Source organism: Vulpes vulpes, chromosome 2 (genome assembly GCF_048418805.1).
Source record: "Vulpes vulpes isolate BD-2025 chromosome 2, VulVul3, whole genome shotgun sequence".
Lineage (NCBI taxonomy): Eukaryota > Metazoa > Chordata > Mammalia > Carnivora > Canidae > Vulpes > Vulpes vulpes.
In genome coordinates this window covers 120,085,092-120,108,382 of record NC_132781.1, presented here as the reverse complement: position 1 = coordinate 120,108,382, position 23,291 = coordinate 120,085,092, and the positions used below count along the sequence as shown (strand labels likewise).

The window sequence follows — 23,291 nt, the reverse complement described above, 5'->3', positions numbered from 1 at the left end:
CCAGGATCATGACCTGAACCAAAGGCAGATGCTCAACCACTGAGCTACCCAGGTGCCCCTAATTAAGCAAAATTTAAATTCAAATTCATGAAGCATTCATAATCTAGTATGTGCCAATCTCAATAAAGAAATATTTTAATATTCATCAAGATTATTTAGTCAACACAAAAGTGTATGGAGTAAACCCAGTAGGCAAGCAGACACTTTGTAATTCTCCAACAAACCCTCATTCATCATTTATCTTAAAGATTGAAAAGCTTGAACGTCTAGATATAGAAATTTCTTTTCTTCCCTGATTTAGATAAGTTTAGTGGCTCTCAGGTTTTAGCTTCCATGAGAATTTCTCTGTAAGGTGGTACCAATACAACTAGGAACATGATACTTGAAAAATTTATGTGATTTTTCCAGTTTCATATTATGTAAATATAATATTCATCATACACACTTATTTTGGAACATAACTTTTGAGAAATATGTACATGATATTTTCATTTAGTTTTACCTATATCTATTCCTTTTTTAATTTTTAAATCCCAGAATTTGTAAAGAAAAATTGCCTTAAGTTAGAGTGTAAGAATCTTACTGGCAGAGATAAGTCAGAACAAAACAATCTCATTGTACTTTTATTAAAAGAAAACAGGGGGGAGGGGCAAGATGGCGGAAGAGCAGGGTCTCCAAGTCACCTGTCCTCAACAAATTACCTAGAAAACCATCCAATCATCCTGAAAATCTACGAATTCGGCCTGAGATTTAAAGAGAGACCAGCTGGAACGCTACAGTGAGAAGAGTTCGCGCTTCTATCAAGGTAGGAAGACGGGAAAAAAGGAATAAAGACACAAAAGGCCTCCAAGGGGGAGGGGCCCGCGAGGAGCCGGGCTGAGGCCCGGGCGAGTGTCCCCAGGGCAGGAGAGCCCCGTCCCGGAGGAGCAGGAGCTGCACCGACCTTCCCGGGGGGAAAGGCCTCCCGGGGAATTGGAGCAGGATCCCCAGAAAGGCGGGGATGCCCTCGGGCTCCCTGGGACAGTAACAGAGGAACTGCGCCCCGGGGAGATGCACCGAGCTCCCTAAGGGCTGCAGCGCGCACGGCGGGACCCGGAGCAGCTCGGAGGGGCTCGGGCGGCGGCTCCGCGGAGGGGGCTGCGGGGCTCCGAGAGCAGCTCAGCGGCGGAGGCTCGGGCGGAGGAAGAAGCTCCGCGGAGGGGGCGGCGCGGCTCCGGGAGCAGCTCGGGCGGCGGCTCCGGGAAGGGGGCTGCGGGGCGGGAGCGCGAATCCAACAGCGCAGGCCCCGGTGCATAGGGCGCCGGGACACAGCCCAGGATCCGGCCTCCCCCAGGGACAGGCAGAGGCTGGGAGGGCCCAGGACAGCAAGGACACTCCTGCCCCGAGCTGAGATCAGCGGCCCCGCCCGGGAGCCCCCAGGCCCTGCAGACGGAGAGCCCCGGAGTTACTGCGGGAGCTGACTCCAGGGTCCCAGAGCTGCCGCCCCGCCACTGTGGCTTCCTCCCAGGGCCTCAGGGGGTGAACAACCCCCACTGAACCCTGCACCAGGCAGGGGCAGAGCAGCTCCCCCAAGTGCTCACACCTGAAAATCAGCACAGCAGGCCCCTCCCCCAGAAGACCAGCGACACGGACCAGTTCCAGGGGAAGTCAAGGGACTTAAAGTATACAGAATCGGAAGATACTCCCCCGTGGTTTTGTTTTTGTTTTTGTTTTTGTTTTTGTTTTTGTTTTGTTTTGTGCTTTTTTTTCTTTCTTCTTGATTTCTGATTGCTTCCCCCACCCCACCCCCTTTTCTTCTTTCTTTCTTTTTCTTTCTCTTTTTCTTCTCTTTTTCCCCTTTTTTTTCTTCTTTCTTTTTTCTTTTTCTCTTTTCTCTCCTTCTCTCTCTTTTTCTCCTTTTCCCAATACAACTTGTTTTTGGCCACTCTGCACTGAGCAAAATGACTAGAAGGAAAACCTCACCTCAAAAAAAAAAAAAAAGAATCAGAAACAGCCCTCTCTCCCACAGAGTTACAAAATCTGGATTACAATTCAATGTCAGAAAGCCAATTCAGAAGCACTATTATACAGCTACTGGTGGCTCTAGAAAGAACCATAAAGGACTCAAGAGACTTCATGACTACAGAATTTAGATCCAATCAGGCAGAAATTAAAAATCAATTAAATGAGATGCAATCCAAGCTAGAAGTCCTAACGATGAGGCTTAACGAGGTGGAAGAAAGAGTGAGTGACATAGAAGACAAGTTGATGGCAAAGAGGGAAACTGAGGAAAAAAGAGACAGGCAATTAAAAGACCATGAGGATAGATTAAGGGAAATAAATGACAGCCTGAGGAAGAAAAACCTACGTTTAATTGGGGTTCCCGAGGGCGCCGAAAGGGACAGAGGGCCAGAATATGTATTTGAACAAATCCTAGCTGAAAACTTTCCTAATCTAGGAAGGGAAGCAGGCATTCAGATCCAGGAAATAGAGAGATCCCCCCCTAAAATCAACAAAAACCGTTCAACACCTGACATTTAATAGTGAAGCTTGCAAATTCCAAAGATAAGGAGAAGATCCTTAAAGCAGCAAGAGAAAAAAAGTCCCTGACTTTTATGGGGAGGATTATTAGGGTAACAGCAGACCTCTCCACAGAGACCTGGCAGGCCAGAAAGGGCTGGCAGGATATATTCAGGGTCCTAAATGAGAAGAACATGCAACCAAGAATACTTTATCCAGCAAGGCTCTCATTCAAAATGGAAGGAGAGATAAAGAGCTTCCAAGACAGGCAGGAAACTGAAAGAATATGTAACCTCCAAACCAGCTCTGCAAGAAATTTTAAGGGGGACTCTTAAAATTCCCCTTTAAGAAGAAGTTCAGTGGAACAATCGACAAAAACAAGGACTGAATAGATACGATGACACTAAACTCATATCTGTCAGTAGTAACTTTGAACGTGAACGGGCTTAATGACCCCATCAAAAGGCGCAGGGTTTCAGACTGGATAAAAAAGCAGGACCCATCTATTTGCTGTCTACAAGAGACTCATTTTAGACAGAAGGACACCTACAACCTGAAAATAAAAGGTTGGAGAACCATTTACCATTCAAATGGTCCTCAAAAGAAAGCAGGGGTAGCCATCCTTATATCAGATAAATTAAAATTTACCCCGAAGACTATAGTGAGAGATGAAGAGGGACACTATCTCATACTCAAAGGATCTATCCAACAAGAGGACTTAACAATCCTCAATATATATGCCCCGAATGTGGGAGCTGCCAAATATTTAAACCAATTAATAACCAAACTGAAGAAATACTTTGATAATAATACACTTATACTTGGTGACTTCAATCTAGCTCTTTCTATACTAGATAGGTCTTCTAAGCACAACATATCCAAAGAAACGAGAGCTTTAAATGATACACTGGACCAGATGGATTTCACAGATATCTACAGAACTTTACATCCAAACTCAACTGAATACACATTCTTCTCAAGTGCACATGGAACTTTCTCCAGAATAGACCACATACTGGGTCACAAATCGGGTCTGAACCGATACCAAAAGATCGGGATAGTCCCCTGCATATTCTCAGACCATAATGCCTTGAAATTAGAACTTAATCACAACAAGAAGTTTGGAAGGACCACAAACACGTGGAGGTTAAGGACCATCCTGCTAAAAGATGAAAAGGTCAACCAGGAAATTAAGGAAGAATTAAAAAGATTCATGGAAACTAATGAGAATGAAGATACAACCATTCAAAATCTTTGGGATGCAGCAAAAGCAGTCCTGAGGGGGAAATACATCGCAATACAAGCATCCATTCAAAAACTGGAAAGAACTCAAATTCAAAAGCTCACCTTACACATAAAGGAACTAAAGAAAAAGCAACAAATGGACCCCACCCCCAGCAGAAGAAGACAGTTAATTAAAATTCGAGCAGAACTAAATGAAATCGAGACCAAAAGAACTGTGGAACAGATCAACAGAACCAGGAGTTGGTTCTTTGAAAGAATTAATAAGATAGATAAACCATTAGCCAACCTTATTAAAAAGAAGAGAGAGAAGTCTCAAATTAATAAAATCATGAATGAGAAAGGAGAGATCACTACCAACACCAAGGAAATTTTAAAACATATTATGAACGATTTTTTAAACATATTATGATTTTAAAAACATATTATGAACAGCTGTACGCCAATAAATTAGGAAATCTAGAAGAAATGGACGCATTCCTGGAAAGCCACAAACTACCAGAACTGGAGGAGGAAGAAATAGAAAACCTGAACAGGCCAATAATCAGGGAGGAAATTGAAGCAGTCATCAAAAACCTCCCAAGACACAAGAGTCCAGGGCCAGATGGCTTCCCAGGGGAATTCTATCAAACGTTTAAAGAAGAAATCATACCTATTCTACTAAAGCTGTTTGGAAAGATAGAAAGAGATGGAGTACTTCCAAATTCGTTCTATGAGGCCAGCATCACCTTAATTCCAAAACCAGACAAAGATCCCACCAAAAAGGAGAATTTCAGACCAATATCCCTGATGAACATGGATGCAAAAATTCTCAACAAGATACTAGCCAATAGGATCCAACAACACATTAAGAAAATTATTCACCATGACCAAGTAGGATTTATCTCCGGGACACAAGGCTGGTTCAACACTCGTAAAACCATCAATGTGATTCATCATATCAGCAAGAGAAAAACCAAGAACCATATGATACTCTCATTAGATGCAGAGAAAGCATTTGACAAAATACAGCATTCATTCCTGATCAAAACCCTTCAGAGTGTTGGGATAGAGGGAACTTTCCTCGACATCTTAAAAGCCATTTACGAAAAGCCCACAGCAAATATCATTCTCAATGGGGAAGCACTGGGAGCCTTTCCCCTAAGATCAGGAACAAGACAGGGATGTCCACTCTCACCACTGCTGTTCAACATAGTTCTGGAAGTTCTCGCCTCAGCAATCAGACAACAAAAAGACATTAAAGGCATTCAAATTGGCAAAGAAGTCAAACTCTCCCTCTTCGCCGATGACATGATACTCTACATAGAAAACCCAAAAGCCTCCACCCCAAGATTGCTAGAACTCATACAGCAATTTGGTAGCATGGCAGGATACAAAATCAATGCCCAGAAATCAATGGCATTTCTATACACTAACAATGAGACTGAAGAAAGAGAAATTAAGGAGTCAATCCCATTTACAATTGCACCCAAAAGCATAAGATACCTAGGAATAAACCTAACCAAAGAGGGAAAAGATCTATACCCTAAAAACTATAGAACACTTCTGAAAGAAATTGAGGAAGACACAAAGAGATGGAAAAATATTCCATGCTCATGGATTGGCAGAATTAATATTGTAAAAATGTCAATGTTACCCAGGGCAATTTACACGTTTAATGCAATCCCTATCAAAATACCATGGACTTTCTTCAGAGAGTTAGAACAAATTATTTTAAGATTTGTGTGGAATCAGAAAAGACCCCGAATAGCCAGGGGAATTTTAAAAAAGAAAACCATAGCTGGGGGCATCACAATGCCAGATTTCAGGTTGTACTACAAAGCTGTGGTCATCAAGACAGTGTGGTACTGGCACAAAAACAGACACATAGATCAATGGAACAGAATAGAGAACCCAGAAGTGGACCCTGAAATGTATGCTCATCTAATATTCGATAAAGGAGGAAAGACTATCCATTGGAAAAAAGACAAGTCTCTTCAATAAATGGTGCTGGGAAAATTGGACATCCACATGCAGAAGAATGAAACTGGACCACTCTCTTTCACCATACACAAAGATAAACTCAAAATGGATGAGAGATCTAAATGTGAGACAAGAGTCCATCAAAATCCTAGAGGAGAACACAGGCAACACCCTTTTTGAACTTGGCCACAGTAACTTCTTGCAAGATACATCCACAAAGGCAAAAGAAACAAAAGCAAAAATGAACTATTGGGACTTCACGAAGATAAGAAGCTTTTGCACAGCAAAGGATACAGTCAACAAAACTAAAAGACAACCTACAGAATGGGAGAAGATATTTGCAAATGACATATCAGATAAAGGGCTAGTTTCCAAAATCTATAAAGAACTTATTAAACTCAACACCAAAGAAATAAACAATCCAATCATGAAATGGGCAAAAGACATGAAGAGAAATCTCACAGAGGAAGACATGGACATGGCCAACATGCACATGAGAAAATGCTCTGCATCACTTGCCGTCAGGGAAATACAAATCAAAACCACAATGAGATACTACCTCACACCAGTGAGAATGGGGAAAATTAACAAGGCAGGAAACCACAAATGTTGGAGAGGATGCGGAGAAAAGGGAACCCTCTTACACTGTTGGTGGGAATGTGAACTGGTGCAGCCACTCTGGAAAACTGTGTGGAGGTTCCTCAAAGAGTTAAAAATAGACCTGCCCTAGGACCCAGCAATTGCACTGTTGGGGATTTACCCCAAAGATTCAGATGCAATGAAACGTCAGGACACCTGCACCCCGATGTTTCTAGCAGCAATGTCCACAATAGCCAAACTGTGGAAGGAGCCTCGGTGTCCATCGAAAGATGAATGGATAAAGAAGATGTGGTTTATGTATAAAATGGGATATTACTCAGCAATTAGAAACGACAAATACCCACCATTTGCTTCAACGTGGATGGAACTGGAGGGTATTATGCTGAGTGAAATAAGTCAATCGGAGAAGGACAAACAGTGTATGTTCTCATTCATTTGGGGAATATAAATAATAGTGAAAGGGAATATAAAGGAAGGGAAAAGAAATGTTGGGAAATATCAGGAAGGGAGACAGAACATAAAGACTCCTAACTCTGGGAAACGAACTAGGGGTGGTGGAAGTGGAGGAGGGCGGGTGCTGGAGGGGAATGGGTGACGGGCACTGAGGGGGACACTTGACGGGATGAGCACTGGGTGTTTTTCTGTATGTTGGTAAATTGAACACCAATAAAAATTAATTAAAAATAAAAATAAAAAGAAAAAAAGAAAAAAAATAATAAATATCATGTGGGGTAGAGACATATAATAGATATCCCAAACAATTGTTCTGGTCACTAAATAAAACTTCCTGTGCCCTCTATTCATATCCATAGACATTAAATAGGACCCATATATATGTGGGTTTTGAGCCTCATGCTAGGTGTAGAGATTACGTAAAAATAAAATCTTTTTATAAAGAAAAAAAAAAAGAAAGAAAACATGTCCCAGCTGTCTCTCCAATGTGGATCTTCCATCCAAGAACTTACTACAGGTGTCCGACTGGCTTAATCCATAGAGCACGCAACCCTTTTTTTTATAATAATAAATTTATTTTTTATTGGTGTTCAATTTGCCAACATACAAATAACACCCAGTGCTCATCCTGTCAAGTGCCCCCCTCAGTGTCCATCACCCATTTACCCCCACCCCCCGCCCTCCTCCCCTTCCACCACCTCTAGTTCGTTTCCCAGAGTTAGGAGTCTTTATGTTCTGTCTCCCTTTCTAATATTTTCCTACCCATTTCTTCTCCCTTCCCTTATATTCCCTTTCACTATTATTTATATTCCCCAAATGAATGAGAACATATAATGTTTGTCCTTCTCCGATTGACTTATTTCACTCAGCATAATGCCCTCCAGTTCCATCCACGTTGAAGCAAATGGTGGGTATTTGTCATTTCTAATGGCTGAGTAATATTCCATTGTATACATAGACCACATCTTCTTTATCCATTCATCTTTCGATGGACACCGAGGTTCCTTCCACAGTTTGGCTATTGTGGACATTGCTGCTAGAAACATCGGGGTGCAGGTGTCCCGGTGTTTCATTGCATCTGAATCTTTGGGGTAAATCCCCAGCAGTGCAATTGCTGGGTCCTAGGGCAGGTCTATTTTTAACTCTTTGAGGAACCTCCACACAGTTTTCCAGAGTGGCTGCACCATTTCACATTCCCACCAACAGTGTAAGAGGGTTCCCTTTTCTCCGCATCCTCTCCAACATTTGTGGTTTCCTGCCTTGTTAATTTTCCCCATTCTCATTGGTGTGAGGTGGTATCTCATTGTGGTTTTGATTTGTATTTCCCTGATGGCAAGTGATGCAGAGCATTTTCTCATGTGCTTGTTGGCCATGTCCATGTCTTCCTCTGTGAGATTTCTGTTCATGTCTTTTGCCCATTTCATGATTGGATTGTTTGTTTCTTTGCTGTTGAGTTTAATAAGTTCTTTATTGTTGGGGGCCACGTGCCAGGAAGGGGTTAATGGATCGAGCAATGGCTCTCTGTTGACTCTTCCAACTGTGGCCCACCTGTCTCACCCTTGTTGTTAAAGGCTTGTGGCTCAAGGACGCATACTATTGCTATCTATTCAAGGGCGCATACTATTGCTATCTATTGTGAAGGGACATGTCTGGAGAACTAAGCTTAAAATATCCTGCTTGTTATACAACCCTGCTTTATAAAAGAGTGAATAATACAAATAAAGTTGGCATTGTGGCTGAATCCGGCCATATGTCCCTCCTGCTCCCATTCTGTCTGTCTTCTTTCTTTCCTCATTCCCTTACCCTCATCCCTGGACGGTCGTCGCCCCCAACGCTCGCGACACTTTATGGATCTTGGAAACTAGCCCTTTATCTGATACATCATTTGCAAATATCTTCTCCCATTCTGTAGGTTGTCTTTTAGTTTTGTTGACTGTATCCTTTGCTGTGCAAAAGCTTCTTATCTTCGTGAAGTCCCAATAGTTCATTTTTGCTTTTGATTCTTTTGCCTTCGTGGATGTGTCCTGCAAGAAGTTACTGTGGCCGAGTTCAAAAAGGGTGTTGCCTGTGTTCTCCTCTAGGATTTTGATGGAATCTTGTCTCACATTTAGATCTTTCATCCATTTTGAGCTTATCTTTGTGTATGGTGTAAGAGAGTGCTCTAGTTTCATTCTTCTGCATGTGGATGTCCAATTTTCCCGGCACCATTTATTGAAGAGACTGTCTTTCTTCCAGTGGATAGTCTTTCCTCCTTTATCGAATATTAGTCGACCATAAAGTTGAGGGTCCACTTCTGGATTCTCTATTTTGTTGAGCACACAACTCTTGATCTTGTGGTTGTGAGTTTGAGCTCTATGTTGAGGGTAGAGCTTACTTTTTTAAAAAGAGCTTGCTTGATATCTGATCTGTTAATGAACTGGAATGAATTATTAAAGTAGAATTGGAATACTTTTATTCTATAAGCACACATAGGTAATATTCTTGATTTTCTTACATAGAATAAAAATCATTCTAAACAATAGTTTATTCTCCTGATGTTTGGAATATATGACATTAAATACTTGTTTAGACACACACGCGCGCGCACACACACACACACACACACACACGAAAACATGTCCAGGTTTAGATGCCAGGAACTTCTCATTCATTCAACATTTACTGAACATTAACTTTGTGGCAAGGACTGAACTAAATACTTAACCTCAGTAGCACTTTCCTGGCACCTCTCATATATAGTTTTAATTTATATATTAAATTAGGGTTAGGTGTGTACATATCTCCCCTGTTCAACATGTTTAAGGGACAGAGTTTACTCATTCATGTGACAAATATTGAATGATTATTATGTGTCAGACATTCTTCTGGCTACTGGAGGAGCCATAGCAAAAGAAATAGACATGGTATTGATCATGGAGTAGTCCAATAAAGGAGCTGGATGATAAACAGGTGAAAAAATAAGTAGGTGAATAGTGAAAATGTCATGAAAGAAACAATCAGGAAATTATAATAAAGGACACTCAAAGGAATATACTTAGATATGGATATAAGCAAAGGCCTTTCTGAAGAGGTAATATTTAAAAATCATGACCTGAAGGATGGGAAGAGGCCATCTATGCAAAGACTAGTGGGGAGAGCATTCCCTGGTGGGGTATCAGCAGATATGAAGGTACTAAAGTAGAAAAAATCAGGGCATGCCTAAGGATTAGAAAGACAGTGTGGCTAAAGCATAGGAAGCAATGGGAGAGTGGCATAAGATGGATGGGAAACAACCAGGGGTGGGATCTTACAGTCTTGCACATTACCATAAAGAGTTTGGATTTTATTCCATTTATTCCAAAGTACTAAGTCATGGTAGGTTTTGAAAGGTTCATGAGATGATCCACTGTATATATTTAAAAATACTACCATAATTGCTACATGGAGAATGATCTAAGGAGAACAGATATAGGGGGTAAGGATGCGGGAAAATCAGTTACAAGGCTATTGCATCCATCCAGGGGAGGTAAGATGGGGATGTGGATGAAAGTAATGGCTACTGGTTGAAGATGGATACCAGTAAACTAAGTTTCAGCAGCGGAATTTATAGGACTGATTCATTAAAGAGCAACGACAAGCTACTCTTTGGAGAGAAGCTGTCAAGAATGATTCCCCAGCTTCCGGGGTGAAGAACTGGGTGGATAATGGAACCAGATTCTAAAAAGACTGTAGGAAGAGATGGTTTGGAAATCAATTTTAGGCACGTGTGAACTGCCTGTGAGAAAGCCAAGCAGAGTTAGGCAATCAGATATGAGAGTTTGGAACTCAGCAGAAGGGTCTGAGCTGAAGAATTTAAAATTACAAATTAATAAATATTTTCTAAATGAATGTGGACACTGGGTAAAGTGGCAAAGGTATCCTTTACCCTTTAATAGTTGCTACCCAAATGGCGTTAAGCTCCCATTGTGTTATAACAATACTCCATATTTCTTATATTTAGGTCCCTTCCTGAAATACAAAATTGCACAGAAGATCTACCCAAAGCAAAGTGTACTTGATGTTCTGGATATTCTTAGAAGCAACTAATAAAGGAAAAAACATCTGGGGACCGACCATACTGCCATAAAAAAGAGCCTCTATTATATACATATATGCTTTCTGAATAAGTGAATACAATATATACATATATTTTAGGTTTTTAATAATTTTTTTTTATTTATGATAGGCACACAGTGAGAGAGAGAGAGAGGCAGAGACATAGGCAGAGGGAGAAGCAGGCTCCATGCACCGGGAGCCTGACGTGGGATTCGATCCCGGGTCTCCAGGATCGCGCCCTGGGCCAAAGGCAGGCGCCAAACCACTGCGCCACCCAGGTATCCCTATTTTAGGTTTTTAAAAGGCATAAACTTTGGTTATACTTCCTATGTGATTTATTTTTAGTTTTTATTAGTCTTCTGTTTATTTAATTCTGGTTCAATAATGCATCCTTGTACAAAATTAATTTCATCCAGAATTGTAAAAAACAAAAAAGTCAAAGTCCTTTCAAATCTTATTCTCCTGCAGACTATGCCTCTGATAGTAATTGTATGTCCCTCCAGACTTTTATTTATACATATATAAATATGTAGATATATATTTTGCTGAAATGTAACCATATTACTCTATACACTATCATGGAATTTTGCTGTTTCATTTTTATTTAACATATATGATGGACACCCTTCCATGTCAGTGCCTATAATTCTGTTGATTCCTAGTAACAGCTAAGACTGGATCCAACCATGTATGGATATTTTGTAAGTTATTTTTACTCCATGATTTAATATTTAGGTGCATTTCTGAAAGTTTGTACATGTGTACACCTGTGTGTTTATCCTGAGAGGTGTTAAAAGTATGCACATTTAATTTTTAGCTAGATAGGACAAAATGCCTCCCTCAATTTTTGAGCCAATTTATACTCTCAATCAATGGTAAACAAGCCAATTCATTTACTTTTGATTTGTCTAAAAAATTCTTACCTTTATTCATAATACAGTAAAAAAAAAAAAAACCCATGGAATCATGTTCACAACTTCCAGAAGAAAACATGAGAGAAACCTCTGAACCTGGGGTAAGTAAAAGTTTCTTAAATAGAACACAGAAGACATAATAATAAAACAAAAAATTATTTACCCTTATTGAAATTTAAAACTTTGGTCTTAAATGGACACTATTTAAAAAAAATGAATGGGCAAGCCACAGAAGAAAAGATCTGCTATAAATATATCTGATATAGGACTTATACATAGATTTTTACAACATAATGATAACAAGACATGCAAACCAATTAAAAAGAGCAAACAATTTGAACATACTCCATAAATGACATACAAATAGAAGCACATTAAAAAACAACAACAACACTCAACATAAGTCATCAGGGAAATGCAAATCAAAACCACAATGAGGTAATGACTCACACCCATTAAAATGGATAATATTAAAGACTGACAATAGCAAATGTTTGTGAGGATATAGAACTGAAACTCCTACACATTGCTAGTGAATGTGTAAAATGGTGCAAATACCTTGTTTGTTTTTTAAAGATTTTATTTATTTATTTGAGAAAGAGCAAGCACAAGTGGAGGGGAGGGGCAGAGGGAGAAGCAGATTCCCTGCTGACCAGGGAGCCTGACCCAGGGCTCGATTCCAATACCCTGGGATCATGACCTGAGCCGAAGGCAGACACCCAACCGACTGAGCCACCCAGGTGCCCCAATGATGCGAATATTTTGAGAAACAGTCTGTCAGTTTCTTAAAACATAAAACCACTACAGAACCCAATCAGTGTACTCAGAGGTAGTAGAGAAGTGAAAGTGAAATAACATATATTCAAAGAAGGATTTGCATACAACTGTACACAGAAATCTTATTCACAGAGGCCAAAACCTAGAAACAGCTCAAAGATCCATTAACAAGTAAGTAGATAATAAGAATGTGATATGTCCTAGGATCCCTGGGTGGCTCAGTGGTTTAGCGCCTGCCTTCGGCCCAGGGCGTGATCTTGGAGCCCCGGGACTGAATCCCACATGGGGCTCCTTGCATGGAGCCTGCCTCTCCCTCTGCCTCTGTCTCTCTCTCTCTCTCTCTGTCTCTCATGAATTAATAAAACCTTAAAAAAAAAAAAGAATATGATATGTCCTTACAATGGAAATACTACTCAACAATGGAAAGGAATGAACTACTGAATATATACAACTACATAAATCGATCTCAAAATCATTAGGCTGAGTGAAAAAAGGCAGACACAAAAACTCCCTATTGAACAATTTCATTTATATATTATTCTAGAAAACGCAATGAATCTATCAGTGAGAGAAAGCAGATCAGTTGTTCTCTGAGGCCTGGGACAGAGGTAGGGGAATGAATGCAAAGGGATAAAAGGAAACTTTTGGGGGTGATGGAAATATTCTGTACCTTCATGGTAATTTCAAGAGTGTATACAATCATCAAAACTCACCGAATCAGGGCAGCCCTGGTGGCCCAATGGTTTGGCGCCGCCTTCAGCCCAGGGCCTGATCCTGGAGACCCAGGACTGAGTCCCATGTCGGGCTCCCTGCATGGAGCCTGCTTCTCTCTCTGCCTCTCTCTCTCTCTGTGTGTGTGTGTGTGTGTGTGTGTTTCTCATGAATAAATAAATTTTAAAAAAAAACTCACTGAATCATACTTTAAATGAATGCAGTCTATATTAGCTACTATAATAAAGTTGATAAAAATAAAGCCCAATACATTGAATATCACTATAAAAATATGATTCATAAACCACAAAACGATACTGGCCCTTTGTTTGTTATCGTAATCAAATTACCTTGAGGTACTTGATAACAATCTTAAATGACAATGGGGGAAAATTCCATTTCTTTAACTGCATAGAGTTGTATATCTAAATTTAGATTATTTAATACCTAGGGGGAGATTCTGGGAATTTATAGTTTCTGTGCAATATTTTTGTATTATTTAGGATGTAAAACAAACTCTACTGATGTTATAAACAGAAAATAAAATCTTCACAAAAACTGATTTAAGTTTCTCCTGGTCTTGGATTTCTAAAAACCCCAAGGAAGCTTTTAAATAGGAGACTATTAAAAAAAATAATAATAAATAAATAAATAGGAGACTATTCAGCCATTATATAGACAAAAAAGAGAAAAAAGCCTCAAAATAAATTCAGTCAAATCACTCTAGGGTATAACTTTCAGTAGAACATTTCATGAGAACAAATGATAAAATACTGATTAATTTATAAATAAATTATAGAATGAAAATGGACAGTGTACTTCAGAGGACAGGCAAACCTTAAGGAGGCAGATGGCAGCTGAAATATGCCTAAACTACAGATTAAATTTTCACAATTTATCCCTCTGCTCATCTAAATAGGTTGAATACAGAATATCATAACTACAAATATGAATATAAACTACTTTCAACTCCTCACTTATTACACTGATGGTAAATTCTGTTTGGTAGTAAAAATCAGTATGAGGAAACTTTTTGTGAGCCTAAGAGTCATAGATTATGAAGTACACTATATAAGAAGCAAAGGCAAATGCTTAAGCTCTCAAAATTAGATCTTTTGCTCTCCACAGAGCTACTAGGGGCATCATTATAACTCAGACCTATTAGATTTTTAGTTGAATAAAAGTTGAGAGGTACCCGAAATCACCAACTGTGATTCACAATGCACCAAAATGCAGACAGCATGCCTTATAACCTTCCCAATACTTTAATCTTCAGTAGTAGAGAACAGGTGCTTGGGAAATGCATTTCATCTTAAACACCTTAATAATTAACTATCTTGCTCAGGCTGTTGTTAACTTTGGAAGGTATCCTATGGAAGCCTTAATGGAGATGTAGAATATGCTCATTTTAAGAGAAGAAACCAAATATAAAATCTTTTTTTCCTATTACATGACATTTTCCAAATCAAAAGAACAGGAATGCAAAACAGGCCTGTTACTAACTTCCTGAGTGTCTATGTTATTTCTAGGTACCAAGTTGGAGACTAGAGACAATCTACCTCAGTCGGCAACTTGTGATTAATTATTAGACCTGATGGACTATTTTTAGTATTTTCCAAAATAGTCCCAACTATGGCTAGAAATAGGAACCAAAGAGAATTATGTTTCAGAGAATAATTCATGACTTACAACAATTACAGAAGCAGATTCAGCAGCAGAGAAGTTAAGACAATATTCTTAATCACAATCATCAACAGAAAGAATAAGCCAATATTAGAAGCTGAGAGTATGAGCAGATGTTTCTGCAGTGATAAGAACTATACAGTGGAATAGAAGATTAAAAGAAATAGAAACAGTTCTAATGTCTCATTTCAGAACTATGAGGAAATAGGCAAAAGTCACTTCAAGAACTTCAACAGACTTATAAAATATAAAAGGAATTTTAGGAAAAAAACACAGCATTTTCCCCCTTGTAAACATTCAAGTTGCTTAGGTGTTCTAAAGCCAAATAAAATAATAATTATTCAAATGTATACAATGCAATTTACAATTATTTTATCTTCCTGATCCTCTTATAATTACGTAATGTCTGTACTTATAACTATTAAGTTTCTTGCCTTAAGGTCTACTACAAGTGGTATTTGTATAGCAAATACTGTATACAGTTTCCTTTTGATAAGTGTTTGCATGATATAATCTTTATCCATCCTTTTACTTTCAAACTTTATCTTTTAATAAAGATATGTCTCCAATAAATGACATATGGTTGTTTAATTCTAACCAGTCTGACCATCTTTTATTAATTTGAATATTTAGTCTGTTTACATTTATTTTTTTATTTTTTATTTATTATTTTTTTGTCAGTTTACATTTAATGTAACTACTGGTATACTTCAATTTATATAATGTCATTACTTTTTTAAATCGCATCTGTTCTAATTTGTCTTTCCCCCCCTTTCCTATAGATTAAGTATATTTTTATCCTACTGTCCTCCCATTAATAACTTATTGGTCTCATATTCTTTCTTTTTAAAGATTTTTAAATTTATTCAAGAGAGGGAGAGAGAGTGCACTTGTACATATGTGTGAGCATGAGCAGGGGGGGAGGGTCAGAGGGAGAGGGAGAAACAGATTCCTCACCCAGCAGGGACCCCAAACCAGGACTCCATCCCAAGGATCATTACTTGAGCCAAAGTCAGACACTTAGCCAACTGAGCCACTCAGGAGCCCCACATATTCTTTTAATGTTTTAAACAGGATTACCCAAGGGGTACCTGGGTGGCTCAGCTGGTTGGGTGTCTGCCTTCAGCTCAGGTTATGATCCCAGGATATTGGGATAGAGCCCTGCATTGGGCTTCCTACTTCACGGGGAGCCTGCTTCACCTTCTCCTGCTCCCCCTGCTCATGTGCTCTCTCTCAAATAAATAAATCTATGGCATAACTTATTTTTTACAAAGAGAAAGCAAAAATACTAACATGAGGAATGTAGAAAGAAATATAGTCTTACTACATTAAAATAATGCGAAATACAATGAATGACTTTAAGCCTATATATTACATTATGAAATTTAAATTAAATGCACAAATATGTGGGAAAAATTTGCCAAACTGACACAACTAGAAATATAAAATTTCCATAGCTCTGTGCCTCTTGCAGATATTGAATTTATAATTAAAAATATTTTCATGAAAAGACCTTTAATCCAATAAGGCTTAATTCTGAATTCTCCCAAATATTTATGGAAGAAAAAAACCCACTGATTTATACAAACTTTCCAAAGAAGTAAAAAAGAAGTAAAATTTCTTATCTTACTATATGAAGCCAGCATAGCCTTGATATCAAACCCTGACAGAAACATTACAAGAATTGAAAATTACAGGCCAATTTCTATCATAAACACATATGTTTAAAATTCTAAGCAAGATGTTGGAAAACTAAATCCAGTGATATAGAGAAGGATAATAAATTACAATCAACCAAGGTTTATCCCAAGAATGCAATATTGGTTTATTATTAATAAATCAACTAATGTAACTTATGATTTGAATAAAATAAAGGATAAAATCATATGATCACTTCAATAAACAGAGAAATAATATGATAAATTTAATACCTATTCATAATCTTTTAAAGATCTCTTAGTAAATTAGAAAAGAAAGGAAGCTTCCTTAACCTGACAAAGGACTTCTGAGGGAAAAAAAATGTATCTCATATTAAATATAAAAAACTTTCTCTCTTAGATAAGAACTAAGACAAGACTATTATCACTTCAACAATGCAACAAAACATAAAACAAAAGCTATATGAAGAAAGTTAAAGGCAGCCCGGGTGGCTCAGCGGTTTAGCGCCGCCTTCAGCCCAGGGCCTGATCCTGGAGACCCCGGTCCCAGGTCGGGCTCCCTGCTTGGAGCCTGCTTCTCCCTTTGCCTGTGTCTCCGCCTCTCTCTGTGTGTGTCTCTCATGAATAAATAAATAAAATCTTTTTTTTAAAAATAAAGTTAAGAAAATAAATAAAACTAAGAGTATTGGAAATGGCATAACAGTGTATGTAGAAAACGTAAGATAATATAAAAATGTGAGCTTTCAAAACAAAATTTGTTAAGGACACTGGAAGCAAACCTAATACAAAAATTAGTTTTATATCTACATACCTGCAACAAAAACAATTATAAAATGAAATTTTTAAATGCCATTTATAATAGCATCAAAATACCAAACATCTAATGAAATTGCACAAAATATCTCCACACGCACATAAATTCACATAAGCACTAAGAGAAAAAAAATAAATAGAAGGATATATCATGTTAGTAGACCAGCTGTTTATGGATATATAGTCATTATGTTAATAAATTCCATATTTTTATACAGTAAATAAAAATCCAAGTAAAATTTTGTCAAACTGTCAATATGCCTCGTATTTTCTGCAGATTTAATGCAATACGAATTGAAATAAGAGCAGGAGTTTTTTGGCAGAAATTGACAAGCTGATTCTACAATTTCTATAGAAATGCAAAGGGTCAAAAAGAGCTAAATTAATCTGGAAGCAGAAGAACAAAGTGGGAGAACTTACACAACTGTATATCAATACGCATCAATATACAATGGTATTAGCACAAAGAAGAGGACTAGCCCAATGAAACAGAATGAGTCTAGAAATAGGCACAAATATACAGTCACTTGGTTTATGATAAAGGTAGCACTGCAGAGTAGTAAGAAAAGGGTGGTCTTTTATTAAATGGTCCTGTATATGTAGAAAATCCAACTGATTTACACATGGAAACAATCTCAGCTCCGACATTACACCATGTACTCAAATACACAATTTCAGATGGATTAAGATTCTTAATGTGCAAGTTAAAACAAGAAAGCCGCTGGAACTATGGCAACCACTAATCAGATATGGCTATTTAAACATAAGCTTGAATTAAATTTAGTAACATTAAAAATTCAGCCCCGCAGTTTCACTAGCCACATTTCAAGTGCTCAGTAGCCATCTGTCCTATATACGTAGATATAGAAAATTTCCAACATACAGAGTTCCATTGGACAGCAATGTTCTAGCAGATAATATAGAAGTGTATCTTCATGACCTTCAGGTAGGCTACATTTCATTAAAAGGATAGAAAGAATACTAAGTAAAAATAAAATATCAAAAATTGGATATCATTAAAATTAGGAGTTCCTGGGAGCCTGGGTGGCTCAGCAGTTGAGCGTCTGTCTGCCTTCTGTTCAGGGCATGATCCCGGTAGCAGGATCGAGTCCCACATCAGGCTCCCTGCGAGGAGCCTGCTTCTCCCTCTGCCTGTGTCTCTACCTCTCCCTGTTTGTCTCTCATGAATAAATAAATAAAATTAAATTTAAAAAATTAGGAGTTCCTGTTAACCAAAAGACATCATTAAGAAACACAGAGTACTTTTATATACTACTATGGAGTGATTGCAAGTTTATATTTTTAAGTGAAAAAAACTAAAGTGGAGAAGAATATGTTTTATACGTCATAATTTATCCTAAAAAGCAGAAGATATACACACATACATATTTGCTTATATCTATCAGAAGAAGAAATAGTAAAAAGGATAAACCATAAAATTTGATTACCTATAAGAGGAAAGAAGGACTAAAGTAGAGGAACAGGCAATAGTACATACCAGACTTTTCTAAATATACTTTTTTTTATAAATTTATTTGGGAACCATTGTAATATTTTACATAATTAAAAAAATTAAATTTTAAAAAGCAAGTCCGATTTTAAAAAGTTTTTATTTAAATTCCAGTTAGTTAACATACAGTGGAATATTAGTTTCAGGACTATATTTGAAAGCAACTTAAAATAAATTAACCTAACTCTGTATGTACTTGGCAGCTTACCTACACAGAGATGAACTATTCCAAGATATTTTTTAAAGATTTTATTTATTTATTCATGAAAGACACAGAGAGAGAGAGAGGCAGAGACACACAGGCAGAGGGAGAAGCAGGCTCCATGCAGGGAGCCTGATGCGGGACTCCAGGACTACGCCCTGAGCCAAAGGCAGAAGCCCAACCACCCAGCCACCCAGGCATCCCTCCAAGATATTTTAAAACACAGTAATTTGCACATTCCTAGTGGGATATAGGCTACAAGTGAAAATAATGACAATATGCTACAAGTGATAATAATGACAATATCGTATCAGTATTAAACTGATACGATAATCATATTTAAAAAAATATTCTATTTAAATTCAATTTGCCAACATATAGTGTAACACCCAGTGCTCATCTCAACATATGCCCTCCTTAATGCCCATCACCCATTTACCCCATCCCCCACCCACCTTCCCTTCTGCAGCCCTTTGTTTCCTAGTTAGGAGTCTCTCATGGTTTGTCTTCCTCTTTAATTTTTTAAAAATATGGAACACTTCACGAATTTGCCAATCATTCTTGCGCATGCGCCATGCTAATCTCTGTATCATTCCAATTTTAGTTTATGTGCTGTCGAAGTGAGCACGATACCATAATCATATTGTTGATGTAGTGCTGGTATTGTTTTCTAAGTCTGTTGCTTGAGTAGCATGCGGTAACAAATGAGTAATTACACTGGTATAAATGAAAACTGGGATTTTTGTTGTGGGGAAAAAGGAGATGTATACAATACTGAGTGAAATTAACCAGACATAAAAACATAATTATACTATATGATTCTATTTTTATGATGTTAGAACTCATGATAATGGTTATATTTCAGACGAGAGTAACTATAGATGGGTGGGGTAGGGGTGGGTTGCTGGTAATTCTCTACTTCCTTACTTAGTGGTTGTTACATGATTTGGTTGGCTTTGGATTATTCATGAAGCTGTATACTTATGATATATGAACTTTTATATATGTTACACTTCAATTAAAAAAATTTAAAGTAAGATTTGTGTGAAGCAGCTAATACTATGCTTAGTGGAAATTTATAGGTTTTTTAAAACTTTATTTGTTTGTTTGTCTTGAGAAAGAGAGAGAGAGGAAGAGCACAGGGAGAGGGAGAGACTCTCTACCAGGCTCCATGTATTGAGTTCAGGTCCAACTCGGGGCTTGATTTCAAGACCCTGAGATCATGACCTGAGCTGAAACCAAGAGTCAGTTGCTTAACTAACTGAGCTACCCAAGCACCTCAGAAATTTATTGCTTCAAATCTATATATTAGAAACAATAAAACCTGAAAATCGGTAAGCTAAATAAAGCAGGTAGAAAACAAATGGAAAACTGAATATGGGGAAAGGAAAATAAAGTTAAGAGGAGAAATTAATAAAATAGAAAGCAAATATACAAGAAATAGAATTCTAAAAGCCAAAAAAATTAGTTCTTGGGAAGGCTAATATAACTAATAAACTACCTCCCAATCTAGTCAGGAAAAATGGTGACAATAACTAGTATCAGGATTTAAAAGGGGAATATCACTACAGATCCTACAGATGTTAAAAAGATCACAAGAGGATATTATAAAAAAAAACCTTCTACCAAAAAAGTTTATATGAAATTAACATATTTTTGGAAAAGACAATTTACAAAACAAGAAGAATAAAACTATAAATAACTCTTTACCAATAAAGAAATTTAATTTTCATGCCTTAAACTTCTCCACAAAGAAAACTAAGGCACAGAGAACATCACTAGTGAATTCCACTAATTTAAGAAAGAAATATCACCAATCTTAATAAACATGTCCCGAGAATAGACAAGAGAAGGAAAAGAAACCCTTTGAATTTAATAGCACCAGCATAACTTTACACTAAACTTATAAGAAAGGAAAATGACAAGCCTATCTTGAGTGTTAAGTATAAATGCAAAAAAACACTACAAAGATGTCTTAACTAGTTGTTTTTATTTTGTATGAACATCATTTTTAGACTAAATAAAACAGCTGTAATCTTAGCTTAAAGATTCTAAAGAATAAGCATAATGTGCAAGAATTCAGAGAACATTTTTGAGGCTATGTCATTACAGTTTTCCTATGAAAACAGTATATATGTAGATGGCTACCAGATGGTTCTAGAACAGCCAAGAATTTAGGATGAGACAGAAAAGTTTTTTCTCTTTCTCTGCAACGCAGGATAGAGAATATGTGATTGCATATTCATTCTTAGATTCAAAGACAAGTTCCAGATGAATATATAATGACCTCCTGTGTTTATAGCTTGAGGAGGAAATTGTTATCCAAATTCTTTTCTTTCTCATAAATGCAGTATAAAAGAGACACGTAATTTATTTATATTCTGAATCATTTTTATCTTATCAATTAAAACTGGGAACAAAGTGAGTAGCCACCTTTATGATTTAGTTTTTGTTTTTAAGAATCATCTTTGGGGATCCCTGGGTGGCTCAGCGGTGTAGCCACTACCTTCAGCCCAGGGCGTGATCCTGGAGCCCCAGGATCGAGTCCCACATCGGGCTCCCTGCATGGAGCCTGCTTCTCCCTCTGCATCTCTGTCTCTGTCTCTCTCTCTCTCAGGAATAAATAAATAAAATCTCTTAAAAAAAAGAATGTAAAAAAAAAAAAAAAAAAAAAAAAAAAGAATCTTTACTGGGATACCTGGGTGACTCAGCGGTTTAGTGCCTGCCTTCCGCCCAGGGCGTGATCCTGGGGGCCCGGATGGAGTCCCTCAGGCTTCATGAATGGAGCCTGCTTCTCCCTCTGCCTATGTCTTTGCCTCTCTCTCTCTGTGTCTCTCATGAATAAATAAATAAAATCTTTTTTAAAAATCATCTTTAGGGATCCCTGGGTGGTGCAGTGGTTCGGCGCCTGCCTTTGGCCCAGGGCGCGATCCTGGAGACCCAGGATCGAATCCCACATCGGGCTCCCGGTGCATGGAGCCTGCTTCTCCCTCTGCCTGTGTCTCTGCCTCTCTCTCTCTCTCTCTGTGACTAACATAAATAAATAATAATAAAAAAATAAATAAATAAAAATCATCTTTACTAACAAACTCCTTATTTCCCATAATACTTCAGTCAGAACCCTAGGCTATGGTCCACATTCACTTGACATTTTTCAAAATGTTAATTATTTCTGATATTATATCCATTTGAGCAATGTAAAAGCATCTTTACAATTTAATCCACCTTCACCCCAACCCAGCAAAATGCATTTAGTTTCTGGAATATTACTGTTTCCCTCTAAATGTAAATATTGAAGGCAAAAATTTAAAAAAAAATTTTAACCAACAGATCATTAACATTATCAGACATGCTGTTAAAATTTTCCCATTCATGCATTTCCCAGGCATTGCTTTTTCCTTCTGTCTACTTGTTATTAAGCTCTTTTTTCTTGCCCTTTTACTAGTTTGAGGTTTCTCTATTATACAACAAATTCTATTGTACTGCCTACATAGGTTTTTTTTTTTAATCTGAATGTATTTCATATGCTCAGCAAGCTTCCTTTTAAAAAAAATATTTTATTTATTTATTCATGAAAGACCCAGGTAGAGAGAGAGGCAGAGACACAGGCAGAGGGAGAAGCAGGCTCCATGCAGGGAGCCAGACGTGGGACTTGATCCCCAGTTTCCAGGATCACACCCTGGGCTGAAGGCAGCACTAAACCGCTGAGCCACCCGGGCTGCCCTCAGCAAGCTTCCTTAGTTACAGCACTCTTAATGATTTTCAAAATGCAGTTATGAGTTTCAAAGTCAAAATAGATAATTAACCAATGGGAAAGTCTACTAATGGCATATATTTAAACAAAAACACCTAGAATGTAAAAAAAAAAAATTCTATCACTGTTAACGAATGTCACTTCAAAGAGGAAACATTCTACATCCTAAGTATCCTGGCAAAGGGGAAACTGCTTCAACTCCAGATGAACGATACAATAATATAACATTGATGTGTCCAAACTAAAATTTTCATGCCTAAGTCAGTGGTTCACTGTTGCACATTTTTGCCACATTATTATACTTATTATCCAAAAAATTTGCCAGTATAATTAATTTTAAATCATAAGCAGAGATTTAGATTTCATAAGACAACATCTTGGATACCAATCTAAACAAAATTAAATTGCTCATCACAAATCTTAGAAAAAATTAACATGA

The 23,291-nt window shown here is 37.7% G+C and overlaps 1 protein-coding gene and 1 non-coding gene across 2 annotated transcripts in view; both read right to left on the bottom strand.

Annotated features, from left to right (window-relative positions):
• The window catches only part of LOC112934286 (protocadherin alpha-C2), a 113,462-nt gene that overhangs the window by 58,873 nt on the left and 31,298 nt on the right, over positions 1-23,291 (bottom strand). The window lies entirely within an intron of this gene.
• LOC112908365 (U6 spliceosomal RNA) lies at positions 19,623-19,726 on the bottom strand. Its single transcript, XR_003232912.1, has one exon. It is a non-coding gene; the product is annotated as a U6 spliceosomal RNA (small nuclear RNA).